The 21,428-nt window shown below is 45.9% G+C and overlaps 1 protein-coding gene and 1 long non-coding RNA gene across 2 annotated transcripts in view; both read right to left on the reverse strand.

Moving 5' to 3' along the window:
- LOC311232752 (E3 ubiquitin-protein ligase TRIM47-like) overlaps positions 1-21,428 on the reverse strand; it is a gene marked incomplete at its 3' end in the record, with an annotated part of 141,395 nt that overhangs the window by 98,980 nt on the left and 20,987 nt on the right. The window lies entirely within an intron of this gene.
- On the reverse strand, positions 6,729-7,420 carry LOC311232756. Its single transcript, XR_014619969.1, has 2 exons — positions 7,144-7,420; positions 6,729-7,108 (listed from the first exon to the last, which is right to left on the reverse strand). It is a non-coding gene; the product is annotated as an uncharacterized lncRNA (long non-coding RNA).

A 21,428-nucleotide genomic window follows, 5' to 3' on the forward strand; every position in this document is an offset into this window, starting at 1 on the left:
AACAATAATACAACATATATAATATATACAAAATTAAAATGTACTAAATGCAAAAATTAGGTACTGTAGGAGAGGTATTCCCAAATGTATTCAGAATAAAGTAAGTTTTAAGGCATGACGTGGATGCAGCCAAGTGCCTTAAAACCTACACCTGATTATTTCCGTTTATGCCATGGTCATTTGCCAACAATATAAAATAAAAGCATTTGTAAATCTTTGGTGAAGGTTTTGCACTTGCCATTGTGCGTTTTCCTTCCTGGTTGTTAGTTTATCAAGCTGTGTTTCGCCGTAGTTGAAAACAAGGACAGCTGTGCTCTTGAATGTATGGTTGCAGGTTGGGTAGCAGATGAATTTAGATTAAACTTGAGCCAAACTATGTGCATTAAACGGTTTTAATGCACACCTGCCGGCCATTCAGAAAAGTGTATTCACCCAGACCATGTTTTTTTCCTTTTCCCTTCCATCAAGTGGTTAATTGACGTACTGTATCCATCTTCTTGATCCTCCAATCACAACTGTTGCTTTCCTTGGACAAACTAATGGAATGAAGAAGAGGGGAATGAAGATAAATATGGACAAGACGAAGGTGATGATAACAGGGAGTGAAGGAGAGAGGATTCAGTCAGGAAGATACCCATGTGGAGTCTGTGGAAGAGGAGTGGGAGTCAACTCTGTGCCGTGTACAGAATGTGACAAATGGTGTCACCAAAGATGTTCAGGTTTGGAAAATCTGAGGGGAGTGATGGATTTGAGATGCCCCACGTGTGAGAGGGAAGAGGAGGAGGTGGTTGGAGATGGTGGTCTGGTGGTGGGAGGGAGGTGCTGGAGGAGGTGAAGCAGTTCTGCTATCTGGGAGATGTGATGGACTGTGAGGCGGGAGTGGAACGGGCGGCATTTTCCACACGAGTCGAGGACGCGCATTGCAACGAGCTTTTTCGTGTGACATCACATAAAGACGGAGGTTCAAATGATTTGTTTAAAGGCCAGTTTCTGAATACAGGAGAAAAATGAAGAAAAGGAAGAAAAACATTTTAAATACATTTGAAACACATTCATACATTATAAACATCCATTGTTTGAAAGAGTTGACTCTTGGTTAAATTCCCATTGTTGGATAATTGTAGCAGAAAAGGTTTTATATCATTATTCGGATTTCTGACCTCTCAGCAGACACCATGGCTGCTGTACGCATGTTCTCCTATGAGTCGGTACAAGGCCCCCCCCTCCCCTACCTGGCGCTGTATGCATGTTCTCCTATGAGTCGGTACAAGGCCCCCCCCCCCCCTCCCCTACCTGGTGCTGTATGCATGTTCTCCTATGAGTCGGTACAAGGCCCCCCCCTCCCCTACCTGGCGCTGTATGCATGTTCTCCTATGAGTCGGTACAAGGCCCCCCCCCCCCCTCCCCTACCTGGCGCTGTATGCATGTTCTCCCATGAGTCGGTACAAGGCCCCCCCCCCCCCCCCCTACCTGGCTGCTGTATGCATGTTCTCCTATGAGTCGGTACAAGGCCCCCCCTCCCCTACCTGGCTGCTGTATGCATGTTCTCCTATGAGTCGGTACAAGGCCCCCCCTCCCCTACCTGGCTGCTGTATGCATGTTCTCCTATGAGTCGGTACAAGGCCCCCCCCTCCCCTACCTGGCGCTGTATGCATGTTCTCCCATGAGTCGGTACAAGGCCCCCCCCTCCCCTACCTGGCTGCTGTATGCATGTTCTCCTATGAGTCGGTACAAGGCCCCCCCCCCCCCCTACCTGGTGCTGTATGCATGTTCTCCTATGGGTCGGTACAAGGCCCCCCCCTCCCCTACCTGGTGCTGTATGCATGTTCTCCCATGAGTCGGTACAAGGCCCCCCCCTCCCCTACCTGGTGCTGTATGCATGTTCTCCTATGAGTCGGTACAAGGCCCCCCCCCTCCCCTACCTGGTGCTGTATGCATGTTCTCCTATGAGTCGGTACAAGGCCCCCCCCTCCCCTACCTGGTGCTGTATGCATGTTCTCCTATGAGTCGGTACAAGGCCCCCCCCCTCCCCTACCTGGCGCTGTATGCATGTTCTCCCATGAGTCGGTACAAGGCCCCCCCCCTCCCCTACCTGGTGCTGTATGCATGTTCTCCTATGAGTCGGTACAAGGCCCCACCCCCCCCCCCCCCCCCTACCTGGTGCTGTATGCATGTTCTCCCATGAGTCGGTACAAGGCCCTCCCCCCCCCCCCCCTACCTGGCTGCTGTATGCATGTTCTCCCATGAGTCGGTACAAGGCCCCCCCCCCCCTACCTGGCGCTGTATGCATGTTCTCCTATGAGTCGGTACAAGGCCCCCCCCTCCCCTACCTGGCGCTGTATGCATGTTCTCCCATGAGTCGGTACAAGGCCCCCCCCCCCCCCCCTACCTGGCGCTGTATGCATGTTCTCCCATGAGTCGGTACAAGGCCCCCCCTCCCCTACCTGGCGCTGTATGCATGTTCTCCCATGAGTCGGTACAAGGCCCCCCCCCCCCCCCCTACCTGGCGCTGTATGCATGTTCTCCCATGAGTCGGTACAAGGCCCCCCCCCCCCTACCTGGCGCTGTATGCATTTTCTCCTATGAGTCGGTACAAGGCCCCCCCCTCCCCTACCTGGCTGCTGTATGCATGTTCTCCCATGAGTCGGTACAAGGCCCCCCCCCCCCCCCCCCCCTACCTGGCTGCTGTATGCATGTTCTCCTATGAGTCGGTACAAGGCCCCCCCCTCCCCTACCTGGCGCTGTATGCATGTTCTCCTATGAGTCGTACAAGGCCCCCCCTCCCCTACCTGGCGCTGTATGCATGTTCTCCTATGAGTCGGTACAAGGCCCCCCCCTCCCCTACCTGGTGCTGTATGCATGTTCTCCTATGAGTCGGTACAAGGCCCCCCCCCCCTCCCCCACCTGGTGCTGTATGCATGTTCTCCTATGAGTCGGTACAAGGCCCCCCCCCCCTCCCCCACCTGGTGCTGTATGCATGTTCTCCTATGAGTCGGTACAAGCCCCCCCCCCCTCCCCCACCTGGCGCTGTACGCATGTTCTCCTATGAGTCGGTACAAGGCCCCCCCCCTCCCCTAGGTGGCGCTGTATGCATGTTCTCCTATGAGTCGGTACAAGGCCCCCCCCTCTCCTAGGTGGCGCTGTATGCATGTTCTCCTATGAGTCGGTACAAGGCCCCCCCCCCCTCCCCTCCCCTTCCTCCGAGGCGTGCGCCGACAGCCAGTGACGCTCTTTTCACTTGGCAGCGAGGACTCTCATTGGTGAAGTGTAACGTGTGGGAGGGCACGCTATCTCCACCAAGTCCTGCCCCGCTGAGCAAGCGCCGAGACCTGACCTGTGGGCGTCGCTGTCCACAACGCCAGCTTCCCACCCACCAGCTTCCCCACCCTCTAATACAGCCAATTGTATTAGTGTGAACGGCCAGCCAAGCTGGTGGCAACGCTGGGAGCTGGACAGGCGAACCCAGTGTCTCCCAGCGTTGGTGACGAACGCAATCTCCGTTACGCCACCTGACCGCTACTTTTAAAACCACTCTCAAAGAGCACCTACGGGGGGTACTCTGCCACCTACTCTCACGCAGGCCTCCATCTCTTTACTCCTTAAGAAGGATAAAGACCCCATAAACTGCTCCTCTTATCGAGCTGTGTCTCTTCTTAATGTGGACAATAAAATATTAGCTAAAGCGTTGGCATGTAGACTAGAGGCTGTTCTCCCCACAGTAATATCTGAGGACCAGACAGGCTTTATAAAGAACCGCCATTCCTTTACAAATATTCGTAGACTGTTGAGCATTATTGGACTACCAAGCTCTCAAATAGTCCCGGAGGTAGTGGTTTCTCTGGACGCGGAAAAAGCCTTCGATAGAGTGGAGTGGGACTATTTGTTCTTTACATTAAAACAGTTTGGATTTGGGGAAGAAATGTTGGCGTGGATACGCTTACTGTACACCGCCCCCCAGGCATGTGTCACAACTAATGGCTTCAGTTCTAAGCCCTTCCCACTCACACGTGGGACACGCCAAGGGTGCCCACTGTCTCCATTGATTTTTGCGGCGGCCATTGAACCCCTGTCCATAGCTCTTAGAGCTGAATCCTTGTTCTCTGGCATTAGGAGGGGAGGTAGCGAGCATAAAGTATCTCTTTACGAAGAGACGATCTATTGCTCTACATATCAGACCCAATGGCCGGTATCCCAAATATTTTGTCTCTTCTAAAGGTTTTTGGAAGCTTTTCTGGCTACAAATTAAACGTACAGAAAAGTGAATGCTTCCCAATTAATGATCTCGCCCGGAATATTTCCCATCGCCTTCCATCTTTCCAGATAGCGGATACTGGTTTTAAGTACCTGGGCATTAACATCTCCCAATCTCTTTGCTCTCTTCGAAAACAAAACTTTACCACATTAACAACAAAGGTAAAGGCTGACTTACAGAGGTGGAATGGCTTACCCCTGTCCTTAGCTGGCAGAGTACATTCCATTAAAATGAATGTATTACCCAGATATTTATACTTATTCCAAAGTCTCCCCTTATTTCTCCCCAAAGCATTTTTTCTTGATCTGGATAAGATGATCTCTTCATTTATCTGGGAGGGCAAAACACCAAGAATAAAATTATCCTTGCTGCAAAGGGATAGGAGTCAGGGAGGAATGGGCCTACCAAATTTCATGTTCTATTACTGGGCCGCCAATCTTCACAAAATTGTCTTGTGGACGAGTGAACCGGACAGCAGCTTGGGTCAACTTGAGGCCAGTTCTTGCCCAACATCTTCCCTTCAAGCTTTAGCTTGTGGTGAAATGCCACTATCACCAACAAAATATAGTAAGAACCCAATTGTTGTTTCCACATTAAAGATATGGGCCCAGATGAGAAAGATATGCGGGTGGACTAAGCTCTCTATGTCAGCACCCATCTGTAATAACCACCTTTTCTTACCTGCTACACTGGACTCTGGGTTCGCTAGATGGAAGAAAGAGGGACTTATACATAGATGGTGTATTTGCAGACACATATAACTTACCTCACTCTGACCGGTTTAGATATTTCCAGATTCGGCATTTTGTGAGGACCCATTCCCCTACGTTTCCACAGTTGCCCCCTCCATCAGGTGTGGAGCGTTTTCGACACTCGGCTAGTATGGATAGGGGCCATGTTTCATATCTCTATGATACCATACCTAGAAAAGACACAGCCATAAACAGGATTAGGACGGGGTGGGAGACTGAACTAGGGGTAGCCTTCTCGGATGAATGGTGGGGGGACGCACTAGAGGGAGTTAATACCTCTTCCTCCTGTGCCAGACTTGGCCTTATTCAGTTTAAGGTCCTTCACAGAGTCCATTATAGTAAAGCCAGATTGGCTAAAATATATCCCAATGTGACAGACAACTGTAACAGATGTGCACAGTCACCAGGGGATCTAACCCACATGTTCTGGTCCTGCTCGAAACTGATAACATTCTGGAAGTTCTTTTTTGATACCATCTCGGAGGTACTGGAGATTACTATAGTGCCCTGCCCCCAAATTGCTATCTTTGGGATCCCCGAGGAGGATGTGATCTTGACCAAAAAACAATACAATGTAGTGTCCTTTGCCTCACTGATTGCCCGCAGGAGGATACTCTTGCATTGGAAAGCAGAACCTCCCCCATCATCCAGATTATGGCTGAATGATGTGATGTCATTCCTAAAACTGGAAAAAATTAAATTTACAATTCGAGGATCAGCTGATAAATTCTACACACATTGGCAACCGCTAATCTCATATGTAGATAGAATAGATCCGTTACCTCCTGACTGAAGTTATGTTGAGTGCCATGTAGGGGGGGGGACAGTTTTCACTGAGTGGGCTTACCTGTTGATTGGGGTTGTTGGGGACAGTAGGCGTGTATTTATTTAATCTCCCACCTCACGTATTTAGTCCTGGCTTGTGTATCGGACCTGGAGTTGCACTTATGTTTCATTATATCCATAGCAAATATACTTATCCTTTAAGAGTACCATATTGCTGTTAAAGTGGATCCTAATGTCACATTTTGTATTTGTCTTGTTTTATTTTGTATGTATTTATTTACTTTTGTACTGTCTTTTTTATTTTTCTGGGTGGGGCGGGAGGGAGGGATATTCAGTAAGGAAACAACAAAGGACATGACATCTGTATGCAAGATATGAATGTAAATGTAATCTTTGAATAAAAAACTTTGTTTATAAAAAAAAAGAGCACCTACGGGAGACTGCAATTCGAAACTGGCCCCTGTAAATGTCCTAACCCAACCCAATAATACACGAGACCCTCTTCTTGGGACCAATAAGGTTTCATCGATAATCCAATGTACAGTTACACCCCCACCCCCCCAACCACCTCCAATGTACAGTCCCCCCCCCCACCTACCCAGCCCCACCCCCCACCTCTTCCAATGTAGTTTCTTCGTCAAATGTATATACTCTCTTTTCTTTTTTTTTACTCTTTTTGTATCACAAACAGTACTGTATTTGTAAATCTGGTATGTCATAAATGTATAGATGTAGCAGTACTGTCTATCTGTATGTCATGTATGTCATATATGTTATGATGAATTGAAAAGGGGGGACCCTGATGTAAACAAGGCGAAAGTCTTTCTCTGGTCTGCATCCCCTTAACAATTGTGTGTATTGAGCCGTACTGTATTGTACCCATTCTGCAATCTGTTAATAAAGTTTTCAATCAATCAAGCAACACAACACACACTGGGTTTATGGGTCAAACATCATGTTTATTGTCCATAGGGAGAGAGAAGAGTCATATTTCATACCCGTTTTATGACAGAAATAGGCAACAATAAAAGGAACAAAAAAAAGAATAGATATCCAACACTGAAGCCAGAGCAGAGACTCTGCAGTTACCACAGCTCACCACTAGAGGGTAGTAAGTAGCATATGGCCAAATAACATGGAGTAATATTTCACACCCGTTTTATGATAATAATAATAATAATAATAATAATAATAATAATAATAATAATAATAATAATAATAATAATAATAATAATAATAATAATAATAATAATAATAATAATAATAAGGAGAGAGAAGAGTGTTAGAGGGGGTTGCCTGGCCCGATACCGATATCAACCTAAACTATATATGCAGGGCGATACCGATATCAACCTAAACTATATATGCAGGGTCCCCCCCCCCAATTTTGACATGTTAATTTCACTGGATGCATCAACAAGGCATTCTAAATGTAAACATTATCTGTGCTTCTCCCCTTTTCTTCTCTCTCTCCATCTGGTTCTCACTCTCACTTTCTCTTTTTCGCTCTCTCTCTTTCCTTCTCTCTCCCTTATTTATTGTAATTTTCCTTGTATACTATTGCTACTGTAAGTTTGTATTTTATTTACTTGTATGCATGTACACACATAACCTTGTCTTTGTTGCAGCCCCCCCCCCCCCCCCCCTCCTTCCCTCAAAAGGCGTCTGCTCTCTGGTCAGGCTGCTTTTGTATTTAAAGGGGAACTATCTTATAAATGGCCTTTTTGAGTGTTTAGCATTGTTTCCTCATTGTTTCCCGGCGCAGTGGTTTAGGAGCCCAGGCTCAAAACAGCTCGAGATCTTGAGGTAGAAAAATACTGTTTTTGAGGACTTGATTAGAAATACAAAACAATGAATAAAAAAAATATATATATTACAGAGGTGTTCCATAGACTCACAGGAATTGTGTAAAAGTGCCCAAATAGTGAAAGAAATAGTAAAATAGTTCCCCTTTAAGAATTTGTTCTTACTTGGCCGCCTGGGTAAATAAAGGTTACATTTAAAAAGAAAAAAAAAGTAATTCAAAAGAATCCCCCCCCCCCCCCCCCCATTTTAATGCCAATACAGGCCGATAATAACGAACATCTCTAATACAGTCCCTAAATAAAATATAGGCTTCACGAATTTCCCGCCAACCAACACACATTTCAAAACATGAGTGCGCACACCCCTCCCTGACATAGAGCGACACGAGCGAGCGAGCGAGAAAAAGTTATTAAAATGTGTTCGTTTCAATCCTGAGCTACAGACAGGTGTTCTGCAAAATCCTACTCCCTGCAGAATTCTACTGCCGAGCGACAGTGAACTGAGCAGCGATGTCGTCACCCCTCAGATATCAGAGTCCCGCCCCTGAACACTTTTTATTGGTCGAGAATCGCAGGCTGCTTTGCCCCCGCGTGCTTCCAGCCCAGGTAACACACACACACACACAGACACACTCGGACACGCGCTGCGTCATATCAGGACAGTGTCGTGCGCGATTGCGTCTCCAATTCGCTCGCTCTTTCTTTCTCACGTCACAAACACACTCGCGTCTCGCGCACACACACACACACACACACATTAAACAGTATGAAATATAATAATTGCCCATGACGTTTGGAGGGGCACAGTGCGCCATCTGGGGGGGCATGGCCCGCGAATGCCCCCCCCATGGCGCCGACACTGGGTATGAATTATATTTGAAATTAGATACGATGGTGTCATGTTCTACCATATCTTCATCAATTCTGCTGCTGCTCCACCCCAACCACTTATCCCTGGATAGAGGTCCTGAGTGAACGTGGTTCTAACTGTATGGAGGAGGGTCACGGTGTCAGAGACAACACTGTAGAAGGACAGAGTACCTGCCTTGTGATCCAGGTACACTCCTATCTTGGAGGACCGAGGGCCTGAGAGTGTAGTGTCAACTCTATTGTGTCTGAACCTGTACTCTCCTCCTCTGAAGCAGATCAAACTCCAGGACTTGTTATTGAGTCCAAACTCTGACTCAACACCTGTTCTTTTGATGTCTTTGTAACAGACTGCTGTCTCAACCCTGGAGCCGCTCCACTTTACTTCCCAGTAACAGCGTGCAGACTGACCCTCTCTGCACAACACCTGACTCCAGTCAGTGAATCTCTCAGGATGGTCAGTGTAGTCCTGGTTGTTTCCTGTAAGAGTCACCTTCCTGTTCTCCTCTGACAGGATCAGGCAGTTGTCCACTGTGTTTGGGTCCAGGGAGAGGGGACAGGCGTCTGGGAGAAAAATACAGGACATCAAATCAGAGCAAATTAACCCTTTCACCGCCGCACTACCAAACGGTTAACCCTTTCCCTGCGACAATACACATAATGTTAACCCTTTCACTGCCACACAACAGCAGGTTAACCCTTTCACTGCCACGCTACAGAAGGTTAACCCTTTACTATCACAATACCAAACCGGTTAACCCTCTCACTGCGACAATACACCGAAGGTTAACCCTTTCACTGCCACACAACAGAAGATATTGTATATATTTATAATTCTGTATGGGTTTGATATTGTGTATTTATATATATATCAATTATATCACTACTCCTACAAAAGGTTTTGATTTGATTTGATTTTTATTTGTCTCGAACATAGAAACATAAAACAAGTTTAAAAAACAAAAAGGTAAATAGTCAAAGACTATTTCCATACAATAAGTGTTCGAGAAGGAACAGGGGGAAGTAAAACAACTTATCAAGCCCTGCCCCTTCCTTACAATATTTAACATTATAATTTAATAAAAATAAAAATAATATAACAAACAATAAAAAATAAAATAAAAGTACAGTTTTTTTTATATATCCAAATATCCAAATGAAAAAAAATAATAGGGTCACATTACTGCTCAAGCTCCTCTCTCTTATATGTGTCCATAAGTGCTTGTTTATAGCTACCTTTATAGGGGAACTATTTTACTATTTCTTTCACTATTTTGGGCACTTTTACCTCTGTAATCTTTTTTTTTTAATTCATTGTTTTGTATTTCTAATCAACTACTCAAAAACAGCATTTTTCTACCTCAAGATCTTAAGCCGTTTTGAGCTCCAGGGTGGGAACTGTGTAGAGTGAGGGGGCTTTCACACTCAGCCTTTTGTATCGAATCACCGTCCCGGAGCACGGGGGGCAGTGTTCTCACTCACCCCTTTTGGGGTGCGAAACGCGGCTGAATCGTTTTACCCCCCGCTGAACGGGACCAGCTGGCAGAGGTGGTCTCGGGGTCGGTCCCGGGAGAACGGGGGGTGTGGCTTTGCGAGCTTGTACCTTTTCACGGGCGTGGCGCCTGGTGCTGACATAACGTCATACATTTTGTTTGCCATTGCTATGTCTACATTGTTCGAATGCATTTATTTCTATTAGACCAGTGGTGCCCAACCAGTCGGCCGTGGTCGACCAGTAGATCGCTCAAAACGCTCAAAAGCGGACTCTACAACACCACCCATTCGTGATAAAATGGGGTGGGTTATATTGACACGGCTTGACAACAGAGGTTCAAATATAACTTCATATTTATTGGCAATTTGTTCATTTTATATCAACATCCAGAGTCCGCAGTCGTGTTAAAGGGGAACTATCTTATAAATGGCCTTTTTGAGTGTTTAGCATTGTTTCCTAGCTATGTGAACTTATATTAATATGATCTATGTCTCAAAATTCTCATATTGGCGCATTCTTCCAATTCTCCTCTCACAATATTCACCCTCACTGAACTGAGTCGTTTGAAAATGTGCTGATTTGTGATGTCAGAGAGACACCGCTGCATGTTAATGTTCAGGCGGGGCCCCACGCTGCACAGTGGTTTAGGTGGCACCTGCAGCCCAGGCTCAAAACAGCTCGAAATCTTCAGGTAGAAAAATGCTGTTTTTGAGGACTTGATTAGAAATACAAAACAATGAATAAAAAAAATATATATATTACAGAGGTGTTCCATAGACTCACAGGAATTGTGTAAAAGTGCCCAAATAGTGAAAGAAATAGTAAAATAGTTCCCCTTTAAGACATTCCCGTTTACATTTTCGGTCGACCAGTAGATCAATGACATTCAATATAATCGATGCGAGCTAGTATGTTGCATGTAGTAACGTTAGCGTTAGCCGTTAGCTTAGCGTTATTGTTAACCCTGCAAAACGATCAAAAGCGGACTCTACAACAGAGTTCCATTCGTGAGAAAAGGGGAGTGGGTTGTATTGACAAGGCTTGACAACAGAGGTTCAAATATAACTTCATATTTATTAGTTATTTGTTTCTTTATATCAACATTCATTCTCCAGTCTCCGTGTTAAGACTTCCTGTGTTTACATTTCGAGCGTGACATCATCGACTACGGCAAGCTTACAAGCTCAAACGCAAACCGTAAACAAAACCCAGAGCGCACCCAGACTGAAGTGTGTACACAAACTAGAGGGGGGAGAGGGGGGGGGGGGGGAGTTCGAATCAGATCTCGGTACGGGCAGAACGGAACGAAATAGAAACGAATAGCGTGAGTGAGAAAGGGCCCTGAGAGTCTCAGCTGAGTCTCTGAACTGTGTGGAGAGTGAGAGTCTCAGCAGAGTCTCTCTGAACTGTGTGGAGAGTGAGAGTCTCAGCTGAGTCTCTGAACTGTGTGGAGAGTGAGAGTCTCAGCTGAGTCTCTGAACTGTGTGGAGAGTGAGAGTCTCAGCTGAGTCTCTGAACTGTGTGGAGAGTGAGAGTCTCAGCAGAGTCTCTTGAACTGTGTGGAGAGTGTGAGTCTCAGCTGAGTCTCTGAACTGTGTGGAGAGTGAGAGTCTCAGCTGAGTCTCTGAACTGTGTGGAGAGTGAGAGTCTCAGCAGAGTCTCTCTGAACTGTGTGGAGAGTGAGAGTCTCAGCAGCTGAGTCTCTGAACTGTGTGGAGAGTGAGAGTCTCAGCTGAGTCTCTGAACTGTGTGGAGAGTGAGAGTCTCAGCTGAGTCTCTGAACTGTGTGGAGAGTGAGAGTCTCAGCTGAGTCTCTGAACTGTGTGGAGAGTGAGAGTCTCAGCTGAGTCTCTGAACTGTGTGGAGAGTGAGAGTCTCAGCTGAGTCTCTTGAACTGTGTGGAGAGTGTGAGTCTCAGCTGAGTCTCTGAACTGTGTGGAGAGTGAGAGTCTCAGCAGCTGAGTCTCTCTGAACTGTGTGGAGAGTGAGAGTCTCAGCTGAGTCTCTGAACTGTGTGGAGAGTGAGAGTCTCAGCAGCTGAGTCTCTGAACTGTGTGGAGAGTGAGAGTCTCAGCAGAGTCTCTTGAACTGTGTGGAGAGTGAGAGTCTCAGCTGAGTCTCTGAACTGTGTGGAGAGTGAGAGTCTCAGCAGCTGAGTCTCTCTGAACTGTGTGGAGAGTGAGAGTCTCAGCTGAGTCTCTTGAACTGTGTGGAGAGTGAGAGTCTCAGCAGCAGAGTCTCTCTGAACTGTGTGGAGAGTGAGAGTCTCAGCAGCAGAGTCTCTCTGAACTGTGTGGAGAGTGAGAGTCTCAGCTGAGTCTCTGAACTGTGTGGAGAGTGAGAGTCTCAGCTGAGTCTCTGAACTGTGTGGAGAGTGAGAGTCTCAGCTGAGTCTCTGAACTGTGTGGAGAGTGAGAGTCTCAGCAGAGTCTCTGAACTGTGTGGAGAGTGAGAGTCTCAGCTGAGTCTCTGAACTGTGTGGAGAGTGAGAGTCTCAGCAGAGTCTCTGAACTGTGTGGAGAGTGTGAGTCTCAGCTGAGTCTCTGAACTGTGTGGAGAGTGAGAGTCTCAGCAGCTGAGTCTCTCTGAACTGTGTGGAGAGTGAGAGTCTCAGCAGAGTCTCTCTGAACTGTGTGGAGAGTGAGAGTCTCAACAGAGTCTCTCTGAACTGTGTGGAGAGTGTGAGTCTCAGCTGAGTCTCTGAACTGTGTGGAGAGTGAGAGTCTCAGCTGAGTCTCTCTGAACTGTGTGGAGAGTGAGAGTCTCAGCTGAGTCTCTCTGAACTGTGTGGAGAGTGAGAGTCTCAGCAGAGTCTCTCTGAACTGTGTGGAGAGTGAGAGTATCAGCTGAGTCTCTGAACTGTGTGGAGAGTGAGAGTCTCAGCTGAGTCTCTGAACTGTGTGGAGAGTGTGAGTCTCAGCTGAGTCTCTCTGAACTGTGTGGAGAGTGTGAGTCTCAGCTGAGTCTCTCTGAACTGTGTGGAGAGTGAGAGTCTCAGCTGAGTCTCTGAACTGTGTGGAGAGTGAGAGTCTCAGCTGAGTCTCTCTGAACTGTGTGGAGAGTGAGAGTCTCAGCAGAGTCTCTCTGAACTGTGTGGAGAGTGAGAGTCTCAGCAGAGTCTCTCTGAACTGTGTGGAGAGTGAGAGTATCAGCTGAGTCTCTGAACTGTGTGGAGAGTGAGAGTCTCAGCAGAGTCTCAGCAGCTGAGTCTCTCTGACATCACAAATCAGCACATGTTCAGATGACTCAGTTCAGTGAGGGTGAATATTGTGAGAGGAGAATTGGAAGAATGCGCCAATATGAGAATTAGAGACATAGATCATACTAATATAAGTCCACATAGCTAGGAAACAATGCTAAACACTGAAAAATGCCATTTATAAGATAGTTCCCCTTTAAATTGATTGATATTTTTGCTTAATTTTATATTCGCATCCAGACGATTCCAGAGTGATACCCCACAAACTGCAATGCACATACTTTTAAGAGTTGTACGTACCGTAGGTTGCTTTAAAGCTAATATCCCTCTAAAATTCTAAACACTCTCTAGCCGTGATTTTTTTTTTAATGTTGCTTGGTAATGTTTTTTATTGCCAGAAACATAATTTGTGCAGATTTGAATTTGATTAAGTCCATGAATTTTAATGTTTGACTGCTTATCTATCTATATCTATCTATCTAGGTCGTCCTCGGACGGGCCCTCCATCGGTGCTTCCAGTCGTCCCGATCCTCCATGCCTCTGGCTGCTCGCCGGTGCTTTCTGTTCCCGCATCTCTCCTGAGTACGTCCACGTAGGTTAATGTGGGACGTCCTCGTGATCGATGCCCGTGTGTTGGTTCCCACAGCACAAGTTTGCTGGTTGGCATCTCATGGTGTCTCTGGCAGTGACCTGCCAGCCTCATTCTCCTGACTGCCACTTTATCGTTCACCTTTAGCGCCCCCCCCCCCCCCCCCCCCCATACAAGATTGCATTAGTGACATGCTCATCCCTGTTGATGTTGAGCACCACACGCATCATTCTGGTGTAGCACCCATCCAAGGACTTCTGCAGGGTGGGCTTCAAGGTCCAGCATTCACTGCCATACAAAAGGACAGACTCAACTGTTGCATGAAAGAAGTTGAGCTTGATTTGACGGGGGAGGTTGGATTTCCACACACTGGTCATGCCGTTCAGAGCCCTCCACGCAAGCGCCTTCCTCACTTTAAGGTCTTGCTCGGACGAGTTGACCCACGAGCCCAGGTACTTGAAATCACTGACTTCCTTTAGAGCAGAGCCTCCTGTTGTCCTTAGAGGTGGATGATCCGGGAGGATGTTATACATTATGACCTCGGTTTTCTTGGCATTTAGCCTAAGGCCAACCTTGGCACACTCCGTCTCCACTCTGCACAGGAGTTCCTGTGCCTGCTCCACGTGGTCAGAGAGCAGGCTGATGTCGTCCGCATAGTCAAGGTCTGTTAGGACTATGGAGGGGTGTCGTCTCGATCTCCTTGGGGTTATTGTGAGACCAAGTTGCTGCTCCCGTCCATTGATGGCCTTCCTGAGCGCATAGTCGAGGACTATGACGAAAAGGAAGGGGGCAAGGGTGTCCCCTTGCATCACTCCAGCCAGGTTACAAACTGCTTTGACTGTTTACAAACAGACTATTTGTGTGATCTAAATATCAACCGTGATGTACTATCCGTATGGCTCTTTTTTGCAGTGTGCATATCTTTTGTAAGTTGCTTTTATAAGTATTTCCCCAGATTTCAACACAATATGATAGATATGGTACAATGAGTGTGCAATATAATGTATATAGAGTTTTCTGATTCAGGATATATCTAGTCTTGCCCAGTATACCAATACTTCTCGCTAACTTTGAACACAAATATTTTATATGGGGTTTCCAGCAGAGTTTATGGTCTATTAAGACCCCTAGAAACTTGCTTGTATATACTCTCTCAATTTTCACTGGCTTTTTTTTTATATGTGGTTATCTTTTCTTAGCACACCCATTTGTGTCAGGCTAGAACATTCTGCAGGCGTTGGATAGAACACTGCAGGCGCCATTAGTGAGGTGTGTTGGCACTGAGAGTGGAGCCGGTAACCGTGCAGTGGAAGAGCACCATTAGTGAGGTGTGTTGGCACTGAGAGGGGAGCCGGTAACCGTGCAGTGGAAGAGCACCATTAGTGAGGTGTGTTGGCACTGAGAGTGGAGCTTGTAACCGTGCAGTGGAAGAGCACCATTAGTGAGGTGTGTTGGCACTGAGAGTGGAGCCGGTAACCGTGCAGTGGAAGAGCACCATTAGTGAGGTGTGTTGGCACTGAGAGGGGAGCCGGTAACCGTGCAGTGGAAGAGCACCATTAGTGAGGTGTGTTGGCACTGAGAGTGGAGCCTGTAACCGTGCAGTGGAAGAGCACCATTAGTGAGGTGTGTTGGCACTGAGAGGGGAGCCTGTAACCGTGCAGTGGAAGAGCACCATTAGTGAGGTGTGTTGGCACTGAGAGTGGAGCCTGTAACCGTGCAGTGGAAGAGCACCATTAGTGAGGTGTGTTGGTACTGAGAGGGGAGCCTGTAACCGTGCAGTGGAAGAGCACCATTGGTGAGGTGTGTTGGCACTGAGAGGGGTGCCGGTAACCGTGCAGTGGAAGAGCACCATTAGTGAGGTGTGTTGGCACTGAGAGGGGAGCCTGTAACCGTGCAGTGGAAGAGCACCATTAGTGAGGTGTGTTGGCACTGAGAGGGGAGCCTGTAACCGTGCAGTGGAAGAGCACCATTAGTGAGGTGTGTTGGCACTGAGAGTGGAGCCGGTAACCGTGCAGTGGAAGAGCACCATTAGTGAGGTGTGTTGGCACTGAGAGTGGAGCCTGTAACCGTGCAGTGGAAGAGCACCATTAGTGAGGTGTGTTGGCACTGAGAGGGGAGCCTGTAACCGTGCAGTGGAAGAGCACCATTAGTGAGGTGTGTTGGCACTGAGAGTGGAGCCTGTAACCGTGCAGTGGAAGAGCACCATTAGTGAGGTGTGTTGGCACTGAGAGTGGAGCCTGTAACCGTGCAGTGGAAGAGCACCATTAGTGAGGTGTGTTGGCACTGAGAGTGGAGCCTGTAACCGTGCAGTGGAAGAGCACCATTAGTGAGGTGTGTTGGCACTGAGAGTGGAGCCGGTAACCGTGCAGTGGAAGAGCACCATTAGTGAGGTGTGTTGGCACTGAGAGTGGAGCCGGTAACCGTGCAGTGGAAGAGCACCATTAGTGCAATACTGTCGGACAAATAACAAGAATTAACTCATTTACAAGTTGTATTAAGTTTAGCAAATAAGGGAACAGATAAATAACATTTCAATGCAGTCAAAAAAGCTATATTTCGATTTTTACATTTTCGGGTTTGGTCACGTGAGTCACATATAAGCCGCACCGTTATATAAGCCGCACGGTCGACTTCGGCTTATAGTCCGAAAATTACGTTACTTCAATCGAAGCTTCGAATGTTAAAAAATGACATTCGGTACAGCCCTAATGCGTTGGATAGAACATTCTGCAGGCGTTGGATAGAACACTGCAGGCATTGGATAGAACACTGCAGGCGTTGGATAGAACACTGCAGGCGTTGGATAGAACACTGCAGGCGTTGGATAGAACACTGCAGGCGTTGGATAGAACACTGCAGGCGTTGGATAGAATATTATAGACGTATATTTACCCGTCAGTAGTGTGATAGTAAAGGGTTAACCTTCTGTAGTGTGGCAGTGAAAGGGTTCAACACACAACCTCTATTATGTCAGAGTCTGTCCGTCAGCCGACACACGACAACACAAGTGATGGAAAGAGGTCATGGTGGAACTCAACTCACCTTGTAGAAGGTACTCTCTCGTCCCGGACTCTGGTGGAAGTAGAACAGCCACTGGAGAAACTATAGAGACACAAATTATCAGTCACAGCATATTATGAATGAATGATTTTATTTCTGTCTTCTTTTACAAAGCATATAGAACATTTAAAAAACGAAAAGGTGTAGGCTGAAGGCGAGGCTTATAATTGCCTATCCCCTTTTTACATTACATTATTTACACACTGAAGAGTTTATCGCTGGGACGTCAGCCCCCCCCTGTCCACCCGGGCTGGGTGATGCCCCAGGGATTGCTCAGCAGACGGCTGATGGACCCTGCGACTCGGCTATAGACGCCTCCCCACCGGCGCCTGCTGATGAGGAGACCTCTGGCCGCGGGGCCCAGGCGGACCCCGTTCCTGCGGGTATCTCCCTGGGCGCACCGCTCCCGGTGCCGCAGTCGCTGCCCCAGCCCACTCGGCCGGGCTGCGTGAAGAGGCCGCCTACACGCTACGAGCCCGAGTCCGGCAGTTGGATACGGGACTGAGACCGTTAATCTATTCCGGTTCATAGCTTTCCGGTCTGGGGGGGATGAAGAGTTTATCGCCGGCCACTAGGGGGCAGCGTCTCATTAGTATTGCCGACCGGCTTTGTTTTGTTTTGTAGTATTGCCGAGCGGCCATTTTGTTTCACTTAATGTGAGTCTGTTTATATCACTATTGAGTGTTTATGTACATTATATAGCGATATATATATATATGCAACATGATAGTGTTGTCATGTCATGCATTTATGTTGGTACTTTGTCAGCTTATTTCGCTGTCCTTTGTTCTGTTTCAGGGTGTCGTCATCCTTGTCATTAAATACTAAAACTGACATCAAGGAGTGCATTTCTTCACACACAAAAAAATATATACAAAAAATAAACATAATTTAGTACATCATTTGCAAAAAAAAGTCTACAAAGTTTCATGTACAAATCGTATGCACATTTATTTATCATTTTTTTTCACGATTTGAATACAGTATGTATGTAGCGAACTACACATTTTTACTTCTTTGTCAAAGTTATTCCATAGTGTTGCCCCTTTAACATGCAGATGTACATCGACTTTTTATATTTGTCCTTGCCTTTGCGATATCGAATACACAAGTTCCCCTAAGTCTATACTGGCTCTCTCTAGTTTGGAACAACTCCTGAATGCAACTTGGAAGTGAGTGATTATGTGCTTTGTACATTATTATTGCAGCACTAAGATCGATAAGATCTTCCCATTTTAAGGTATTTGATTTAATAAAGAGTGCGTTTGTCAGTTCATAGTAATCAGCTTGATTCACAATTCTTATGGCTTTCTTCTGCATTATGAACATTTGGTTAATGTTTGTTTTATATGTGTTTCCCCATACCTCCACACAGTACGTTATGTATGGAACTATGAGCGAACAGTACAATAAATAGAGTTGTCAACATGGATGAAACAATCGAGCTCATCACTTATTTCTGATTTGCTCCTTGAGCTGTTCCAGAGGTCCTGACGAGTGGGTTCACAGGGAGGCTTATTCTGGGTTTATATTGTGATGTCACTTGTCTTTATTTATTTGTATTTGTATGCATCTATCTCTCACTCTTTAGTTCTGTTATCTGTTGCTATTTGATTGGATTGATTAATTGGTTGAATCATTCATTCATCCATTGATTGCAATTTCTATTAGAGTGTCATTAAACATGTAATTAAATTCCATTTCACACAAACAAAACATTCTGCTACCTCCCCCCCCAAGCTTTACAAAGTGCCTTTCCTAAAACATACTTTCATGATCATTCTAAACAAAATAAATGAGAAGAAATAGATAACATCTTACTGAAATAATGGGCCTCATACCATGAAGCGATATAAGAACAGATTTCGTTCTTAACTAGCATTTCCTCTTACTTTGTTCTTACCTGGGATTCAGCAAAGTTCTCTTATTGTTGCTTTTTTCTCAGGCAAGAACAAATGATAAGAGTGGTCGAGAGCACTCTTACCGAAATAAGAAACTCTTACCCAAAATAAAAATTAAATAAAAAAAGCATACCATTGGTTAATTGCCCCCAAATACGACTTAAAAAATACAGAACTTTTCAATAATAATAATTATTATTATTATAACTTATTGCGTGCGTTGTATCTGAAATGGATTATATATTGCTGTTAGAACAGTTATGCTCTGGCCGCCCAGGCCATTGATTGATTGAAGATTTTATTAACAGATTGCAGAATGGGTACAATACAGTAGGGCTCAATACACACAATTGTTAACACAATCGCGGCCACTGGGATGAGTCTAATAAATCTCTAGAGGACCAGCAAATGTAAACAGACGTGGGGCTGTTTGTAGAGCTAAATCTATACTTTATAGTATTGCTATCTGTCCATTCTCATTGTCAATTGAGACCATAAACCGTCCCTTCAAAATGGCTTAAAGAAAGAAAAATGTCATCAATACGTTCTCATTTTATAGTGCCGTGAATATAAGCGTTATACGGGATTTCGGCTAGGATATTTCCTGGAAGGCGAGATACAGGCCGCTAAGCTACTACCGTTATATCCAATGGCATTTCCGTTATACATATGCTACAGAAATAACTCAAACTGCATATGATCGGCACGATCCTCAAGCATGTATGCATGAAAGGGGGGGGACGACGACGACGTTGTTTCTTATTATTGATTACCAATAACCGCGTTAGCCTCATTAGCCTCATTCATTGATCGGATGGATGGCTATCAAAACAATGCCCGATCGGGATGTACTTTACGTGAAAAAGATCTTACCGTGGGCCGGTGGGATCCCCCCCGAGCATTTCCCCGTTATCGATCGCAATCTGGTAGATCGATATGTCCATTGGCTGATGATAAATCCCCTTATTGCATAGTGAAATCTGCGATCCAAAACGTAATCCAAGCTACAGGCTGCACATCCAGAATCGAGCTAACTAGAAACTCCATTGAAAGTAAAAGAAAATAGTCCACCGTTCAGCCACAGGGCACACTCCATTATCGCGACAGCGCCCCTAAGAGGATCTGGCCGGTAATGCACGTTGGCGAATTCAAAGAGTAGGGTAAATCTGCAGTGCCGCTCGGCGACCTTGAATAGGTTATTAAAATGGAATAAAAGCCAAAACAACTTGCCACGGATATATCCGTCCTTCTGTCCACAACGGGTGGAATCGAAACACGGAGATCTCCGTGCTTGGGCGGGATTGTGTTAAGGGGATGCAGACCAGAGAAAGACTTTCGTCTTGTTTACATCAGGGTCCCCCATTTTCAATTCATAATGACATTCATGACATACACGACAACATACAGATATACAGATATATATCATGACATTTATGACATGACATACAGATATGCAGTACTGTATACATAGCATAGAACGCATATTTAGAGATCGTCTATATCAGTGGTTCCCAAACTTCTGTTTTATGCGGACCACTAGATTGTTATCAAGAACATTTGCGGACCACCTCGTATGCAAACAGTAAAACATAAATAAATAAACAACTGACTTAAATCCAGTAATACACAAGACCCTCTTCTTGGACCAAGTAAGGTTTCGTCGATAATCCAATGTACAGTTACCCCCACCCCGCCGACCCCACCCACCTCCAATGTACAGTTCCCGCCCCCCACACCACCTACCCAACCCCCCCCCCCACCTCCTCCAATGTACAGTTTCTTCGTCAAATGTATATACTCTTCTTCTTTTTTTTACTCTTTTTGTATCACAAACAGTACTGTATTTGTAAATCTGGTGTGTCATAAATGTATAGATGTAGCAGTACTGTCTATCTGTATGTCATGTATGTCATATATGTTATGATGAATTGAAAATGGGGGACCCTGATGTAAACAAGACGAAAGTCTTTCTCTGGTCTGCATCCCCTTATTGTGTGTATTGAGCTGTACTGTATTGTACCCATTCTGCAATCTGTTAATACAATTTTCAATCAATCAATCAAGACCCGCGTCGCGGGCACTGCATTCCGTTCTCAGAATGGATTTGAGAGAGATGTGTCAGTCATCAGGCTATATATGCGGAGATATTCAGACTCTAGAACTATTTGCAGAGCCAGATGATTTGAGGCAACCTGTGTGATTGGCTCTTGACAACGCACAGTTGTTCAGTATTGACAAAGCCTACAGTACTTTGCTGGAACGATTCATTTTGCACGTACTGTATACAGTACGTGTGTATGCGCGCACTGCGGGAGGTAGCCAGAAGCGCGCAACTAGCCAACTACTATTATATTAATACAGTCTATTCCACTATATAGCTATAGGTGCTGTATGATGACAATACATTTGATTCCTATATATTTTTGATCCATCGCAAAGCGCTCCAGCGCTTGAATACGGCCGGGGGATCCGCTCATATATGCAGACCCACGGCTCTCGTATTATAATGAGCCCGCGAGGCGTGTCTCTGTATGCAAATGACTTGCGCGAGAATGCGCATCCAGTTTAGAATGAGTGGGATTCACCATTCAAAAAATCTGGGTAAGAACAGATTTGGACTTTAAGAACGGCTTGATGAATGTGGCGGTGGCTTTTCTGATTGTTCTCTTAACAGACTGTGTTAACAAACTATCATTACACATGGGCAAAACAGAGTCCATTC

The sequence above is a fragment of the Notolepis coatsorum genome (assembly GCF_963971535.1).
Source record: "Notolepis coatsorum genome assembly, contig: SUPER_7_unloc_4, whole genome shotgun sequence".
Taxonomy (NCBI): domain Eukaryota; kingdom Metazoa; phylum Chordata; class Actinopteri; order Aulopiformes; family Paralepididae; genus Notolepis; species Notolepis coatsorum.